This window comes from Lactuca virosa, chromosome 3 (assembly GCF_052849685.1).
Source record: "Lactuca virosa cultivar CGN04683 chromosome 3, Lactuca_virosa_CGN04683_v6, whole genome shotgun sequence".
Classification (NCBI taxonomy): Eukaryota; Viridiplantae; Streptophyta; class Magnoliopsida; order Asterales; family Asteraceae; genus Lactuca; species Lactuca virosa.
Window position 1 is genome coordinate 245,440,245 of NC_136428.1, and position 17,294 is coordinate 245,457,538.

Below are 17,294 nucleotides of genomic sequence, written 5' to 3' on the forward strand. Positions count from 1 at the left end.
ATATGGTCAGATAACAGAAAGAGCAATTATGGAAAGTCTATATGCAAGCACATAGATTTTTGGAGAAGTTTTAGACACTTGGGCTGATTTACTTAACCATCAAGAACTGGAAAGGGATTTTGGAAATTCACCATACAGACTCTTCTTGAAAGTTGCAGTTTCTGTAAGTTTATGTTCTAACCTTAATTTCTTCTTTATTGATAAATGAATACACCAATATGATGTATTCATTTATGAATATTATATTTTGTTACAACTGAAATTCACATATGATTATACCAATATGATGTATTCATTTATGAATATTATATTTTTTTACAACTGAAATTCACATATGATTATACCAATATGATGTATTCTTTAATATAATTAAGTATACTCAACTGAAATTCACATATCATTATGTATTCATCTTTGATTAACAAACAAAAATAAATATCTTTAGTATATACTTATGATTATTATACCAACATGATGTATTTATTTATGATTAACAATTTACTAATCCTTTAAAATTATATTGGTTACAGACTGTTTATCCAACTTCAACATTGTCTGATGAAAGAAAGTATGAAAAATTCAAGGAGAACTTTCATGACAGTACCGATGGGTACAAAAAAATCTTAAACATAAAAAAGATATTGACATGGTATGTTAATTAAACTTGTTATATATATATATATATATATATATATATATATATATATATATATATATATATATATATATATTATCAACAAAATACTTACCATTATATACATAAAAACATGTATTCTTTCCAGTTGTTAGAAGTGCTCACATTTTTGTGATTGTCTTCAACTTAAAGAAACCATCAATTGAAACTCTGGACAACAGTGCAGTTGAGGGGGATTATGAAGAGAAATACGGAGTACTATTGAAACCTTTGGTATGTACCCAATTCACAACAACATAAAAGAACCAATTTATTACATATCTAAATTTTATTTTATTTTATGATCAGAAAAATGTGTTTGTGAGATACTTTAAAGAAATAAACCATCCAAGAGCAAATGCAATCAAAAGAAAGTATCACACCCCAACGACTTGAAATGACATGGAAAACAGTTAAAAACAAAGTTGATTGTGGGGTCTTTGCAATGAGACATATGGAGACCTATATGGGACAACCACTCTCAAAGTGGAAACCAGGTCTTCATAAAGAAATTGCAAATCAACAAACTAGTTTAGAGAAGCTCAGGAAAACGTATGCACACCGAATGCTAACTTCTGAAATTAACATGTTGAGGGCTAAGGTGTTGGATCTTGCTGAAAAATATCAAAAAGTTGAATTCAAAGTGCGTACTGATCATGCATACAAGGCTATGCAAACAATTCAAAAAAGGTTAAGAGAATATTGATGATTGCTTGTGATGAAGCGTGATGCTATAGAACAGTTTGTGTTGAAGATGAATGAATTTGAAGTACATGTAAGATGATTCTGTGAAACAAGTTTTAGATGGTTTGTTAAATGTTATTGAACATCGTTTAAATACTTTATGAAATGCTTATGAACATGTTTTATTATCTTGTGTTGAATGATTATGTAATAGAAACAAGTTTGCTTATTTCTGTCATTTTTTTATATTCATATATTTTCAAATGTTATTTCTGTTTATTCATAAATGAATATGAATATGATATATTCATTTATGATTAAGTTAGCAGTAATATGTCAGTATAACAAAGTTCATATATGAATATAACAAATTTCAGATATGAATATAACTTATTTATTAGTAGAAACAAGTTAGCTTATTTCTGTCATTTTTTTATATTCAAATATTTTCAAAGTTTATTTCTGTTTATTCATAAATGAATATGAATATGATATATTCATTTATGATTAAGTTATGAGTAATATGTTAGTATAACAAAGTTCAGATATGAACATAAAAAATTTCAGATATGAATATTACTTATTTATTAGTATAACAAAGTTCACATATTTGTATTCATTTATACTAGTTTTCAATTTTATTTAAGTTTATTCATAATTGAATACCAACATTGTATATTCATTCACCTTTAATATGTAAATAATAACATCTTCAATGATAAATGAATCCACATATTATGTATTTATTTATGAATAATTTACAAATAATATGTGTATTTCACATATAAATTTACCAGATCAATATAACTTATTTAATAGTAAATTAAAAAACAAATATGATATATTCATTTTAAAAGAACATATATTTCAAATCTCAATTTACCATATCAATATAAATGTGTATTATTCATACATGAATATTATTGTTTATGGTTATTATCTGCATATATTCATAAATGAATAAAACAAAAAAAAACCCTAAATGTCTTTTGTTGATTGAGCAGCTGCAATTCTTACTAGACATGTACGTAAATTGTGAGGAACTCGTTTTCCACATCCTGAACACATTCTATGTTCTTTTTTAGAATTTTCATATACTACCTCACCTGCACTTGGAATTCTTTTCTTGCTTCCAGAACTTTTATTGCTTTGAACTTAAGGAACATGAATATTAATCTCTTTTGGAATAGGAATAGAAACACCCATAAGCTTGCATACGACTTCACCATCCGTCTTACTTTTCAATCCAGCAGATGTATAATCACTCTCACTCTCAAATTCCTTCAATAACATCTGTTGTTTCTCAGCAAACAAAGCCAATTTCTTTTTGTCATCTCTTACAATATCCAAACATGATTCAAAATTATAATATGAATCATTGACTAGCTTCACATTCTCACAATCCCCTGAATCAGATTGAAGAGAACTAAAACGATAATTTGTTGATATCACATCCGTTCTCCATCTTTTTAGAATGTACCTTTCAGGAATTTCTTTCACAACTGTTGGGTATTATTATGTTGCGTTCGTGGGCTTGTTTTATATATCCGGATTGGTCCTGTCCATCCGTGATTATCTAGTAGGGTTATACTATAAATAGTGCATGCATGTATGCATTAGAGTCGTTCATGATTATCGTTGATTATTTTTTGTAACCCTAAGCACCTCTACAGTCGAAGTTGTTAATCGAGCTCTTCTGAGGTGTTGAAGTTTTAATCATACGACATATTTAAAGCCATTCTTGTGTTCATAATTACGTTCTTAATTGTTTTGCCTGCATATAATCTATCGATCCTAATAGAACTTTGTTCTAACAATTGGTATCAGAGCGGGAGACTGTGTGATCAATACACATTCCTTCTGTGTTAAGAATTCTTTAGGGTTTCCGCTTTTATCGAATATAAAAGAAGTTGTCTTCTTCCTGTCGACGGTAACTCTGTTTCTGATAAAACCCTAATCTCAAGTTTACAGGTCTGATTCTAGCGGCTCACCATGTCTCACGAAGATTCTCAGACAAATCCCATCAACATCTCTAACAACATTGGATCCACTACCAGGATTCCCATTCTTTACACTCAAGACTATGAAGTATGGGCGCATCACTTTGAAGATTATGTGGTCGGATCTGAAGATAATGGTTATCTCATCTGGGAAGCCATCACGCTTGGGCCGTTTGTTCATTCTGGAACGAACACTACTGTTAAGACCCAAAAGGAGTATAACAAGCTGGTGGCGGACGTAGACAAGATGCCACAAGATGAGAAGGACAAGTTGCTGTGTAATGTGAAGGCCATGAGAATGATCAGATTCGCCTTGCAATCTGACACTTTTCGGTTAGTTGGTTCATGCACGACGGCCAAAGAAATCTGGGATAGGTTGAAAGAACTTTACTCAACCGATGAAGATCTAGAACACTCTATTCAAACCTTGCTGCTCTCAGAATTTGGAGTTTTCGAACAGAAACCAGAAGAAAAACTAATACAAACTTTCGATCGGTTCAATCATCTCCTAAGTAAGATGAGCAAACATGGAATAGAAAGAAAGCTGATCGAGCAGAAGGTAACCTTCATGAACGGTCTGAGACCAGAATGGATAGCTGTGGTTTCAACAGTGAAAGCACATGAACAGTTTAAATCTTACTCACTAGCGAAACTTGTGGGAATACTTAAGTCCCATGAGAATGTGGTAACCAAGGAGGCGAAGGTAGTTTCGGGTGTAGGATCGTTGGCCCTTGTCTCAAAAGGAAAAAGTACTGCAGAAGAAGAAGAGAAGTCGGATATGTCTGAGTGTGACCTTACAAGCGAAGAATATGCTATGATGGTCACCAATCCAAAGAAGTTTGCATGAAGAAAATTTCCTGTCAATAAGAACCGAAACTGGCAGGGAAGTTACAGTTCTGAGAAGGTGAAGGATGAAGCGAATAATTCTTCTCAAAAGGATGAAGACAAAAAGGAGAGCAAGCTTGCAGGAGACTCAGGGTTCGACTGCAATTATTGTCACGGCAAGAACCACTTTGCCAAAGATTGCATGCTGAGGAAGATGGCTGAGAAAAGAGATGGTGAAGACGATGAGGCGTACTACATGCGCAAGTTGGAAGAGATCAAGAAAAAGAAGGCAACTAACAGTTCTATGAATGTCTTGATTGTGCAGGAGAATGCAGATGAAGATGAGTTCGGTGGAGTTGAAGTTTGGTCAACCGATTCTAAGGATGAAGGGGTGAGAAAGCCAACTCATGGAAGAGCGAATGTGGCAAAGGATGCAGGTTCAGCTGGAAGATGTTTGATGGTCACATCAGGTGGATCAACTGAAAGTGCTAGTAAGGAACCGAACCTAATTGAGGACAAATGCTTTGCAGCCAAGCCCGTGAGCGAGAAGATCAACGACTGTGATCGGCTGATCAAAAAGGTACAATCCATCCTTGAATCACTTAAAGTTCCGGTAACAGATTATGAAGAAGAATTAAATGACTTAAAATTTAATTTTTCTAACTTAAGTGGTAGTCTCATGCAAACTCGCTTAGTGAATTCTAACCTAACTGACCAACTCAGCAGGGTGTCTTCAAAAAGTGAGGAGAGAAGGATGTGGATTGAGCTGAAGGAGGCGGAGTTAAATAGGGCTAGGGATGAAAGTATTTACCTACAACGTGACAATTTAAATTTTTTGAAACAAAGGAATGTTTTTTGTTTAATTGCTAAGCGCTTATATACTAATATTGCTCAATTGCATTTAAGCTGTGAAATAGGGAAAAAGATTCATAAGATGATTTTACCCTTCCTTGAATTTAAGGAGGATGAAGTCATCGCTGAATGTGAATCAATTATATCCTCAGAAGAAACATCCATTGCTTACAAAATCGGACTGGACAAGATAGAGACCTTCATTGACTCTAAGGAACATAAATGTATGCTCAAAAATCTTTTAGATGAAAATGATAGGTTAAAAATTAAGTCCGAAACCATTCAATCATCCGACTCATCGAACGTTAAATTAATTTCAGAAAATAAAATGAACTTAGAAAATACGTCTGAATTTGATGAGGAAAGTGAGATGAGTGAAATCTCAGTAGAAGACGTAGTTGATTGCTCTGAGTTTATGAAGAGCGAAACCCAGAATGAGAAACCCCTCATATCTGAAAATTCGGTTGAATTCGCTCGCCTGTCAAAAGACAAGCCACAGAAACTCAAAGAGAAAGCTATGGTTTATCAAAAGGTTCAAATTGTGTCGAATCAGGTCTATGCTGTTACAGGAGTCACTGCAAGACAAACAGCAGAATTGAAAATCCTGGTCGACGAAGACAATGCTGAAGGATGCGATGATTACTTCTGGTCAGCCCCTATTGACAATGCACACAAAACCATAGGCTTATCTGAGAAAACTTCATGGAGGGTTAAAGGAAGATACGTTGCTGAACCCATCAACAAACCCTCGAGTTTCGACAAACCAAGCACAAGTGGAACAAAAGAAATCCCTGAAGAACCAATGAACGAACCGATTGTTCCAACTAAGACAACCGAAACTCAAAAGGAGAAGCCAAAGGCTAGCTTCAATATCCACAAATCTCAGAAGGAGTTAGCTGAACAGAAACGCCAAAGAAATCAAAGATACATGAAAAATCTGAATGAGCGAAAACGTCATTGGCAGTCTCAAAATCCCAACTACGTACCTCATAAGAAAGAATCAATTGACAAAGGAAAGGAAAAGCTAAAAGGAAAAGAAAATTTCAGTCCAAATTCCTACTATTCCAAAACTAGCACACAGAACCGAACGTCTACTTTCGGTCCAAACGTCAAGGCTAACAACCGAACGTCTACTTTCGGTCCAAACGTCAAGGCTAACAACCGAACGTCTACTTTCGGTTCCAACACCGGCATTCAGAACCGAAAGTCAAGTTTCGGTCCCAAGTCTAGTTTTGGTCCTTCCCACTCACAAAGCAAATCAAATTCAGTAAAGGACATCAAAGGAAAGGGAAAGCTTGATTCTGATTCTAATTTCAATGATAAGAAAAAGTCAGCTAACCCTAGGATTCATAAGAAAACACCAAAACCATCTAACAACACACCATCGAAAACACCAAAAATTAAACAAGATAAAACTAAAATCAAGGTGTATACCATCAAAAGAAAAGATCAATCAACTCTAACAAAAAGAACTTATTTGGTTGATATTTCAACTGCAATTCCTTTTTCTGTGAAAGACTCACCAGGACCCAAGAAACTTTGGGTTCCTAAGTCTTCTTGAATTTGCAGGTGATACGTGACGAGCAGTTCGATGATGAACGGTATATAGACAGTGGCTGCTCGCGTCACCTGACAGGAAGGAAGGAAGAGTTGAGGGAGTTTCGGTCCCTAAAGGATGGTGGATGTGTGAAGTATGGCAATAACTCATATGGCACAATCAAAGGATATGAAATGATAACCAATGGAGACTTCTCGATTCGAAAAGTAGCGTATGTGGAGGGATTGCAGCATAACCTCATCAGTGTGTCACAGTTAGTTGTGGAAACAGGTTTGAAGGTTTCATTTGATGATGAGGGCTCAGAAATAATTGAGAAGCAATCTAAAAAGGTTCTGTTGAAGTCTGAACGCAAGGGAGAGATGTATCCTTTAAATCTCAACCCAATTCGAGGAAAACCAGCAATATGTCTGCTATCAAAGGTGAACACTGATGAAAGCTGGTTGTGGCATCGACGTCTATCGCACCTGAACTTCAAAGACATTAATAAGTTGGTGCTTGGTGATCATGTTCGAGGCCTTCCTCTTCTCAAATTTGATAAGGAACATCTATGAGCAGCGTGTGAGATGGGCAAACAAAGCAGAAAGAGCCATCCAACACGAATCAATACAAAGATTGTTGAAGCTCTTGAACTTCTGCACATTGACTTATGTGGACCTTCGGCTATCAAAAGCTTCGGTGGTAGTAAGTTCATTCTTGTCATAGTAGATGATTTTTCACGCTTCACCTGGGTTTTCTTTCTTAAACAGAAATCAGATGCAACTCCCAAGCTGAAGACGTTCATCAAGCAAGTGGAAGTGCAACTGCGAAAGCTGGTGAGGAATATCAGAAGCGATAATGGGCTGGAATTCAAGAATAAAGATTTTGAGGATATTCTGGCTGACAAGGGGATATCTCACAACTTTTCGGCCCCTTATACTCCACAACAGAATGGGATTGTTGAAAGACGAAATCGTTCTTTATGTGAAGCAGCCAGAACCATGCTAAGCTTCGCTTCTCTTCCACTATACTTCTGGGCTGATGCAGTTGCAACCGCTTGTTACACTCAGAACCGATCCTCGCTCAACAAAAGATTCTCAATCACTCCATATGAGATCTTGAACAATCGAAAGCCTAACGTCAAATTTTTCCATGTGTTCGGTTCTAGGTGTTTCATCTTTAATTCAAAAGAGAACCGAAACAAGTTTGACGTCAAAGCAGATGAGGGAATTTTTCTTGGTTATTCACTCACTTCAAAAGCATACAGAGTTTTGAACAAACGCTCCAAACGAATTGAAGAAACATATTACGTAACCTTTGACGATAATTACATGAAGAGAGTTCAAAGGAGCGAAAGTGCCTTAGGAGAAATATTTCCTGAATCAGGACAAGTCTCGGTTCCAATATCCAACTTGTTTGAAGAATACATTCGGCTATTTGATGAACCAGAGAAAGCAGCACACTCAGAAGCGAAAGCAGCAGACAACAAAATTGACAATCTCAAAAAGATCATAGATGAAGCTGCCAAAGAAATGGAAAGTGAACCTCCTAAACCGACAGGTGGTCAACCTTCCACTGACTCTCCAAACAACGGCTCAATGTTTAAGGGGGAAAGTTCATCAGCACCAAAGACAACTGAAATGTCTTTCGAGGGGGTGAATCTAATTCCATCCCCAACTCATAAAGGTCAAGGTGAGGGGGAGCATACAACTCCAAACCCACCCAATAATAGTCCAATCGAGGGGAAGAATCCGACTCCCACAGAGGATGAAAACTCTGATCCTGACACAGGTTACACTTCGCCAGTCGAGGGGGAGAAAGAAAATACAACTGACGAAGGTGATCAATCAGAACTTGAAGAGGAAGTAAATGCAGAGTTAGATCCAGCCTATGACCCAAATTATCCTCCTTTAGTGAAATGGACCAAGGATCATCCTAAAGCACAAATCATTGGTGAATCATCTGAGAAAGTTCTCACTCGTTCTCAATTGAAAGCGAAACAAACTGCATTATTCTCTAAAGTTGAATTTTTTATGTTTAATTCGTTTGTCTCCAAAGTCGAACCGAAAACAGTTAATGATGCACTTGATCATTCTGATTGGGTACAAGCAATGCAAGATGAGCTCCATGAGTTCGAACACAATCGAGTTTGGAGGCTGATTCCCACACCAAAGGATGCTTCAGTGGTTGGCTTGAAATGGGTCTTCAGGAATAAATTGGAAAAAGAGGGGAACGTTATTAGAAACAAGGCTCGGTTGGTAGTAAAAGGATATTGCCAAGAGGAAGGGATAGATTATGAGGAAACCTTTGCTCCAGTAGCAAGGTTGGAATCAGTTAGAATTTTTCTGGCATATGCTGCTCATAAAAACTTCGAAGTTTTCCAAATGGATGTAAAATGTGCTTTCTTGAATGGAGAACTAGAAGAAACAGTGTATGTTGAGCAACCTCCCGGGTTTGTGAACGAGAAGTTCCCTGATCATTGCTATGTGCTGGATAAAGCTGTATATGGTTTGAAGCAAGCACCAAGGGCCTGGTATGAAACTTTAACTCGCTTTCTGAAAATGTCGAAATTTAAGCAAGGTTCGGTTGACCCAACCTTCTTCCGAAAGAAAGAAGGCGAACATCTAATGATAGTTCAGATTTATGTCGATGACATCATCTTCGGCTCCACGAATCCTAGCTTAACGGCTGAATTCAGGAAGTTGATGGAGACTAAATTTGAAATGAGCGCAATGGGTCCGATTAATTTTTTCCTTGGTTTGAATATTAGACAGGGACCAGAAGGTATATTTATCAACCAGGAAGCCTACACAAAGAACTTGCTGGCAAAATTCGGTATGACGGGAGATTCGAAAATGAAGGTTCCTATGGTATTTGGCACTAAGTTAACACCTTCTCTGGAAAAACCTGCTGTTGACATAACACTATATCGACAAATGATAGGGTCCCTTATGTATTTAACAGCTAGTAGACCGGACATTATGTTTTCTGTTTGTTATTGTGCCAGGTTTCAAGCTAATCCAAGAGAACCTCACATGGTGGCAGTGAAAAATATTTTCCGTTACCTGAAGCGAACCTCATCTCTCGGTCTCTGGTACCCTGCTAGATCTAGATTCTTTATTCAAGCTTTTTCTGATGCTGATCTTGGAGGATGTGGTCTGGACCGAAAGAGCACTACAGGTGGATGCCAATTCCTTGACGGTAAACTTGTTAGCTGGCAGTCCAAGAAGCAAACCTGTGTGTCACTTTCAACAGCCGAAGCTGAGTATATAGCTGCAGCATCTTGTACTTCTCAAGTAATATGGATTCAAAGTCAACTAAGAGATTATGGGCTGAGTATGAAGAAGATTCCTCTCTATTGTGACTCAGAAAGTGCAATAAGAATATGTCACAATCCAGTGCAACACTCAAAGACTAAGCATATTGCACTTAGATATCATTTCATCAAGGACCATGTAGAAGATGGGAACGTGGAAGTACATTTCGTTCGGTCCTCTGATCAACTGGCTGACATATTCACTAAAGCCTTACCTGAAGCGAGTTTCAATAAAATTTTACAAGGCTTGGGAATGATGGAAGTAGAGTCGGTACCAAATCCTCAAATCTCTCACTAAAAATTAGACAAGCGAAATAGAGCGAACGCTCGGTTTATTTCGGTTCTGGATTTTTCGGGAACCGAAATGAACCGAACGCTCGGTCTATTTCGGCTCTGGAATTTTAAGGAACCGAAATGAACCGAACGCTCGGCTTATTTCGCTTCATTCTTTTAAGATAAGGTTTCGGTTGTACATTTTGTTTATTCTTTTAACTCTTTTTTTTAAGAGTGTTTTATGCTACTTTATTATTTTTTTTTTTTTATTATTTTTCAGATCCAAAAATATTTTATCTTTCTGTTTTTTTTATTTTTTTTTTCAGAAAATTTCAAAACTCCAAAAATATTTTTCTAATCGTTTTTTTTTTAATTATTTTGTTTGGTTTGTTTGTTTTGTTTGTGTGGTGTGTTTGTTGGCTTGTTCTTCTAATTAGGTCCCAAGTATACCAGTACAACAAAATTTGGAGCTTAGGCATGTATGATTTTTTCAATCTGAACTAGTTAAGGGTCCCTAGAAGCATGCTGCTGCATGTTGACCGAAGCCTCTACGACTAAGAGCAAGGCCTTAATGATTCGATCTATACCTATCGTTTCTTCCCAATCAGGCTGTTAAAATCAACTCAAGTCAAGAGCTACCTTACTCTTCTCAAATGAGTTAAGAGTTTTTCTGCTTTGTCATGTCTTTATAGCAGAAGGTACTTTCGGTTCTTTAACCACGCTCCTTACATTCTCCATCAACTTTCGGTTCACCACTGTAACCCTTGAGACTCTCGGTCTTTACCACTGATGCTTATGGTTGCATAAAATTTGTGTTTCTGATCTTAGATACGTACACCACGTGCTGAGTGAAACCCAAAAACCAACACCTACAATGAATTGACGGTGAATCATTATATTTAAGATCTTACTTGTTACCTAATGAAATCTCATTTTATTTTTGAGTGGTCTTTTATGAAATTGTCTAACACCAAGACTTTTCTTCCCTAAAAGATCCAGTTTGTTTTTGTTTTTGAGATTTCTATCATATCTTAAGTCACTATAAATTATATCCAACCTACTTGTTCAATAGACCACAATGGTCTCACAAGTACTTCTTCCAACGTTCGGTCTTATGTTAGAATCGACGTTCGGTTGAAGATAAGCTACCCTTAGCCTATAATTTAAAAGAAGCCTTTCAATGTTTCTCTACAAATACTTGATCGTATCTTCTCGGGAATCCACACAAGCACTTCAAGTCTCTTGACTTTGAAGGAAGCGATTCTTGCCCGTAATCATCTGCTTTCTGTCTTTTAATAGACATCACTCACATCCAATACACATTTTGCTTTATTTATTTATATTTTGTCACCCTATTGCATGAAAATTTTTATTTTCCAACATTCTGGTTGCTGTTGGTTCGATTTTTGTTTACCTTTTGGAGCAACAAGGGTTATCCTAAATTTTGGAGCGAAGATGAATTTCAAACGACGAATTGAGGATAAGCTTTTGGGCGCGTGAATTCGAACGGTCCCTAAACCCACGCGTGCTGACGTATACCTGGGAGAAACCACCCTGTCACATCGCGCTTTTTCAGGCGACGTTTCAGTGATCTCATCATTATCTTGACAATTCATTCTCTCTACTGGCAACGGTATATAAAGGGTTTATAATTACATTTGTCTCTTTTACCTACAACAAACTCTCTCTAAATACACGGCGAATTACAACGGTTCATCTTCCTCCTTAACTCAACAATGGCGACTTCTTCATCAGCTCACGATCAAACTGCATCGTCCACATTGCTCTCGATCAAGCCAAACCAGAACATGACCATTGAACTCAACCCTTTTCTGTACGATTCGTATATGCTACAAGTGGTTGAGTGTTTAAAGTATTCACCTCTGGTTTTAGCCTTAACACAGGTAGAATCCGTCCCAATGTCCCTCCTATCGCAAGTCTACACTACCGCTTCGTATGATAAGAACAAGGAGAGGATCTATTTCCAAATCTTCTCTCACAAGGCTTCGATTTCAAAAGGGAGATTTTGTTCATTATTGCAACTTGCTGTGGATTCGTCTGTCATCTCACCGGACTTCATCACCACTACTCAACTGTTCTCGATGCTCTACAATATGGGCTACACTGATGTGCTTACCATGGTTACGAAGGTTAAGAAGTCATGCTTACCGCCCCAATGGAATGGATTGCTTACTCTTCTCATCAAGAGTTTGGCGGAGAGGAGCGGTGGGTCTGATTGTACCAGTAAGGGTTTCTTGACCCTTCTATACAGTCTTTACAATGGTATAAATCTCGACTATGGGTCGATTTTATCTGGTCACAAGTGGTGCAAAGCCTCAACACTTCAACGAGGCACTCTGAAATTTCGTGTGGTCGATTCTGGACTCTCATTACACGAAGGGCGATTAATTCTTTACAGATTCCGGTAATGAAGGATGCCCTAGTCGCGTCTGTGGCTATGTTTCACACCAAGAAAATTATCATTTATGATCCTACAAAGTTCCCTCACAATGGCTCTATACCTGAGACAATGTACAGGTGTGTCTCAGCCGAGAGTAAGGTCATGGCTGAATATCGCAAGATTCCTCCCAAGAAACCGAGAGTCTTATCTCCTGAACATCAGGCTGCCTTGGATGCTGTGGAGAAGCCTGGAAACCGAGGAAAAAGGGCTACTACCAAGAAAGGGACAACCGAGGATGATAAGTCTAAGTCTGTTAAGTCAAGGAAGCGAAAGTCTGAAAAAGGGGATTCTTCTAAGCCAAAGAAGATTAAGAAAATGGCGAAGAAATCCAAGAGTCCCTCTCCTTCCAGTTCAGAAAATGATGAGGAAGATGAAGAAGAGGAAATTCATCATGAATCACCGAGAGGTAACACCCCTCCCCGATCCCCCACTCCAACCGAACCTCTTCATGACAAACTTGCAACACCACCTCCATCACTGAAACAGACCGTTCCTATTTCGGTTGCTCCTGTTCCCCCACCTACCACATCTCAAACAACGACTTCTACACCACCACCACCACCAGTTACTACCATTCCTATTTCTACAACTCCAATCCCTCCTCCTATTATTTCCCAATCAACTTCCACCACTATCCCAGAACCGACAGTACGAGTCAACGTATCTGATACGAGGGCGACTACTGAAACCAAACCTCCAGTTACTTCCAAACCACTTTCACCCACACCTTCAACCGATTCCGGTGCCACTCTCGGTGGTGCTAATGATGTGTTTGATTCAACATACTACAGTCCCTATCGGCTTCCTACGGATGATGATGATGAAGCTCCAGTCACACGCCAACAATTGCTGAGCATTGATGAGAAACTTGATAAATTGCTTGATGCCAACAAGTACTACAATGATGTTGTGCTCAAAGATTTCATGGATACTGCTCTTGAGCAATATACTGACTCCATTGACAAATCCACAAAGGCTGTTAATGAGTCTACTTCTTCTTGCAAGAAGGCCACTACTGATGTTGCTGAAATTGTTCACAGTACTCAGATCTTTCTCGAGTCACTCAAAGGGCATGCTGATTCCAATACAGCCAAGGTGAATGCTTCTGTGGATTCCTTATCCAAGTCACTTCAAGAGGAGCAAACAAAGTTTGAGGCTGTTCGTTCTTCCATACAAGCAGAGAACACTTCACTTATCAGTTCTGTGAATTCTCGGTTTGAATCTCTTCATGCTGATTTAGCAAAAGAGAGCGCTCTGAAGGAAGATCTTGCCCGCCAAGCCTCAACTATTGAAGTTCAGAAGGTGCAGCTTGCTCAAGCTGAAAAGGAAATTTATTTGTTGAAAACTGAAAGAGCTATTTTTCGAAGCTGTGATGGGGATGTCAAGGATATGCTTACTAATCTTCTTGGTGCTCATGATCCTATCCTTACTCTCACTATTAGAAATCATCTGACATCAAAACTTCTTCCTGCCCTTGCACTGTTACATGAGATGAAGGGTGTTTCAGAGAGATTCATACCTCCAAAACAAGGGGGATAAGGTGCTCAACCGAAGGTTACTGTGAAAACTGAAACCGAATCTGCCCAACCGAAAGTCAAAGTTACAACCGAACCGAAGGGTAATGAAGCTTCGGGTTCTGGTTCTCAAGCTAAGAAGAAGGGGATTGATGATGAAAGTGATGACGAAGAAGAGGAGACTATTGCTGAGGCCCTTAAACGAAAGAAGAGGGACAAAGAGTTGGATGAAACCTTGAGGGTTGCAAAGGAAGCCGAGGAAAGGGAAAGGAGGACAAAGGAAGAAGAAGAAGCCTTAAACTGTAAGAAGGCCGTGTTTCCCCTCTGGACAAAAGAGACACTTATCAATGAGGCAATAGAGTTTCCAAGCGTCTATTGGCTGGAACCTGTCGCTTCTTTTGATTGTGATAATTCAAAGGATTCACAGTTCGATATGTCGATAACACGGAAGACATTCACGTTTCATTGTTTTGATTCGACTGTTGAAGTTCCTTTCCCTCATCCAAAAGTTGATCGTGAGCTTATCGAATTTTATCTGAAGTATGGTCAACCGCAGTACTTGACATGGAGCGCACAAAAGATAGTTACTGTCAAGGTACTAAAACCTTCTCCTGTTGGGAAGTTCATAAATGTTAATTTTAAAATCACACGAGGATCAGCAAACTCGGTGTCGATTATTTCCCTGGCAGATCTTCCGAATTTAAATCCTCATGACTAGATCCTATTGTTTAACATTCTGCTCACCAATCCAAAAGAATATAAGCCGATACTGGATCATTTGAAGAGGATGTTGGCCTCTTACATCCATGAGGTTGTTGTTATGGATCAGGAGATAGCGAAAGTGATGAACAAGAAACCGACTGTCAAGCCAACACCGAAACCAGGAGATGTGAACAAAATGAAGATGGGCCAAATCGATTCTACACATCTTCCTGTGATGTTCACAAGAGGCGAAGCCAATCGTTTTCTGTTCGCTCTTGTTGATAAACATTTATTCTCAACTGATTGCTTGGAGCACATTATCAATATCATCCATCGGTGCAAGCAGAACTCAGAAGCAGATAAGAAGAACTTCACGGACATGCTTCGGTGGTACATTACGTTTCGTCATCATCTATTGGCCATCATACCGAAGGTGTTCAAGACAATCAAGAAGTCTTCTGCAGCTCAACCGAAGTGAGCTTTCGGCTCCATTGACGCAAAGGGGGAGATTGTTGGGTATTATTGTGTTGCGTCATGGGCTTGTTTTATATATCCGGATTGGGCCTGTCCATCCGTGATTATCTAGTAGGGTTATACTATAAATAGTGCATGCATGTATGCATTAGAGTCGTTCGTGATTATCGTTGATTATTGTTTTGTAACCCTAAGCACCTCTACAGTCGAAGTTCTTAATCAAGCTCTTATGAGGTGTTGAAGTTTTAATCATACGACATATTTATAGCCATTCTTGTGTTCATAATTACATTCTTAATTGTTTTGCCTGCATAGAATCTATCGATCCTAATAGAACTTTGTTCTAACAACACCACATCTCATCATTATTGTAAAAGCATGTCTGTATAAAACACCCATACGCTTGAAATGTTCACAACTGCAATTTATTTCTTTCTCTTCAGCTTTTATTCTAACCTGATAAAAAAACATAATAAAAAAATGAAAAAACAATTTAAACAAAAATTAAACATTTACATTCATATATGAATACTAATATATGAACAATCATATATGAATATATATAAACATTACATTTTTCATAAAAAACTATTAAATTACCTTAAATTCATTTTTAAATTCGCTTTTAGTGTTGTTGTGTTGCACAATATAAACTTCCCACCCATCTTCAATACCAACATACGAGTATGTACAGAAAAAACTTACTTTATATATTTCCTTTTGCACCTCAAAAAATAATGTACTTGTATAAACCTTTGATGCTTGTAGTTCTATTTATCGAGGTGTTTTCATTTTATATGATGCTTTCTTTGATGCCTTATCAAGCTCTCGTTGAGTATTCCTTTTCTTTTGAATGGCAGTGTCGTAATTCATCATGAAATTCAAAAGTAAATTACCACTTTCTGAGTAGGTATTAAAGAATGAATTCATACTATCTGACCTCGACGTAGTCTTCATCAACCCACACATTGCAATATCATTAAAATATTCAGGTATCCATGAATCACGTTTTGTAAACATGTCTTTAAACCATCTCGTGTCTTCCAGATTGAATTCCTTCATAAGCAAACCCCATTTCACCTCAAATACATCAGGTTTCATATTAATGTCCCAAACAAGCTTCGAGAATCTGTTTCTAAAGTCTGTGTTCGTAAATAAATCATCTGATATCTGTATTAAAACAAAAATAATATAAACTTCTATATTTATTCATAAATGAATAAATATGAATAAGTAAAATATCAATAAATATTCACAAATGAATAAGCTAATATTTGAAAAAATTAGTATATTCATCTATGAATAACTAAATACTATGTAACATATTTGAAATATATTAAAATAATACCTAGTTTTTTAACTTCTTCTTTATATGCCACATACATAATCGGTGCTTTGAATTAGGAAAAACATTATCAATAGCTTGTTTTATTGCTGCATCTTGATCGGTTAAAACAAGTGTTGGTTCTTTCCCATGAGTTTTAAGAAACACTTTAAGCAACCAAGAGTAGGACTCAATGCTTTCATTGCTTAGGAAACCCGCTCCAACAGTAACTGATTTTTTATGATGGTCAATAGCAGTAAATGGAACAAAAACCATTCGATACCTAACACACACAAAAAAAAGTGTTCATTTTTTGATGTATTCATAAGTAAAAATAAAAATATTCATCTATCAATACAATTACAGTATATTATTAGAATAATTTCAACAATAAAAACTGAACATGAAACGTAAAAGTTAAAATATTCATATATGAATAAGCAATAAAAAAGTAGATAGAATAACTTACTTGTTTGTTCGGAAAGTCGCATCAAACGAGATAGCAACACCAAATTCAACATAATATGCCTTCTCCATTTCATCAGCCCAAAACATATAGTCCAAAACATCATCTTGACAGTTAAATGCAAATGAGTAATTTGGATAGTGAGCTCGACGATAATTCATTGTGTTTATGTCACGACTAGCATTTTAGCTAGGAG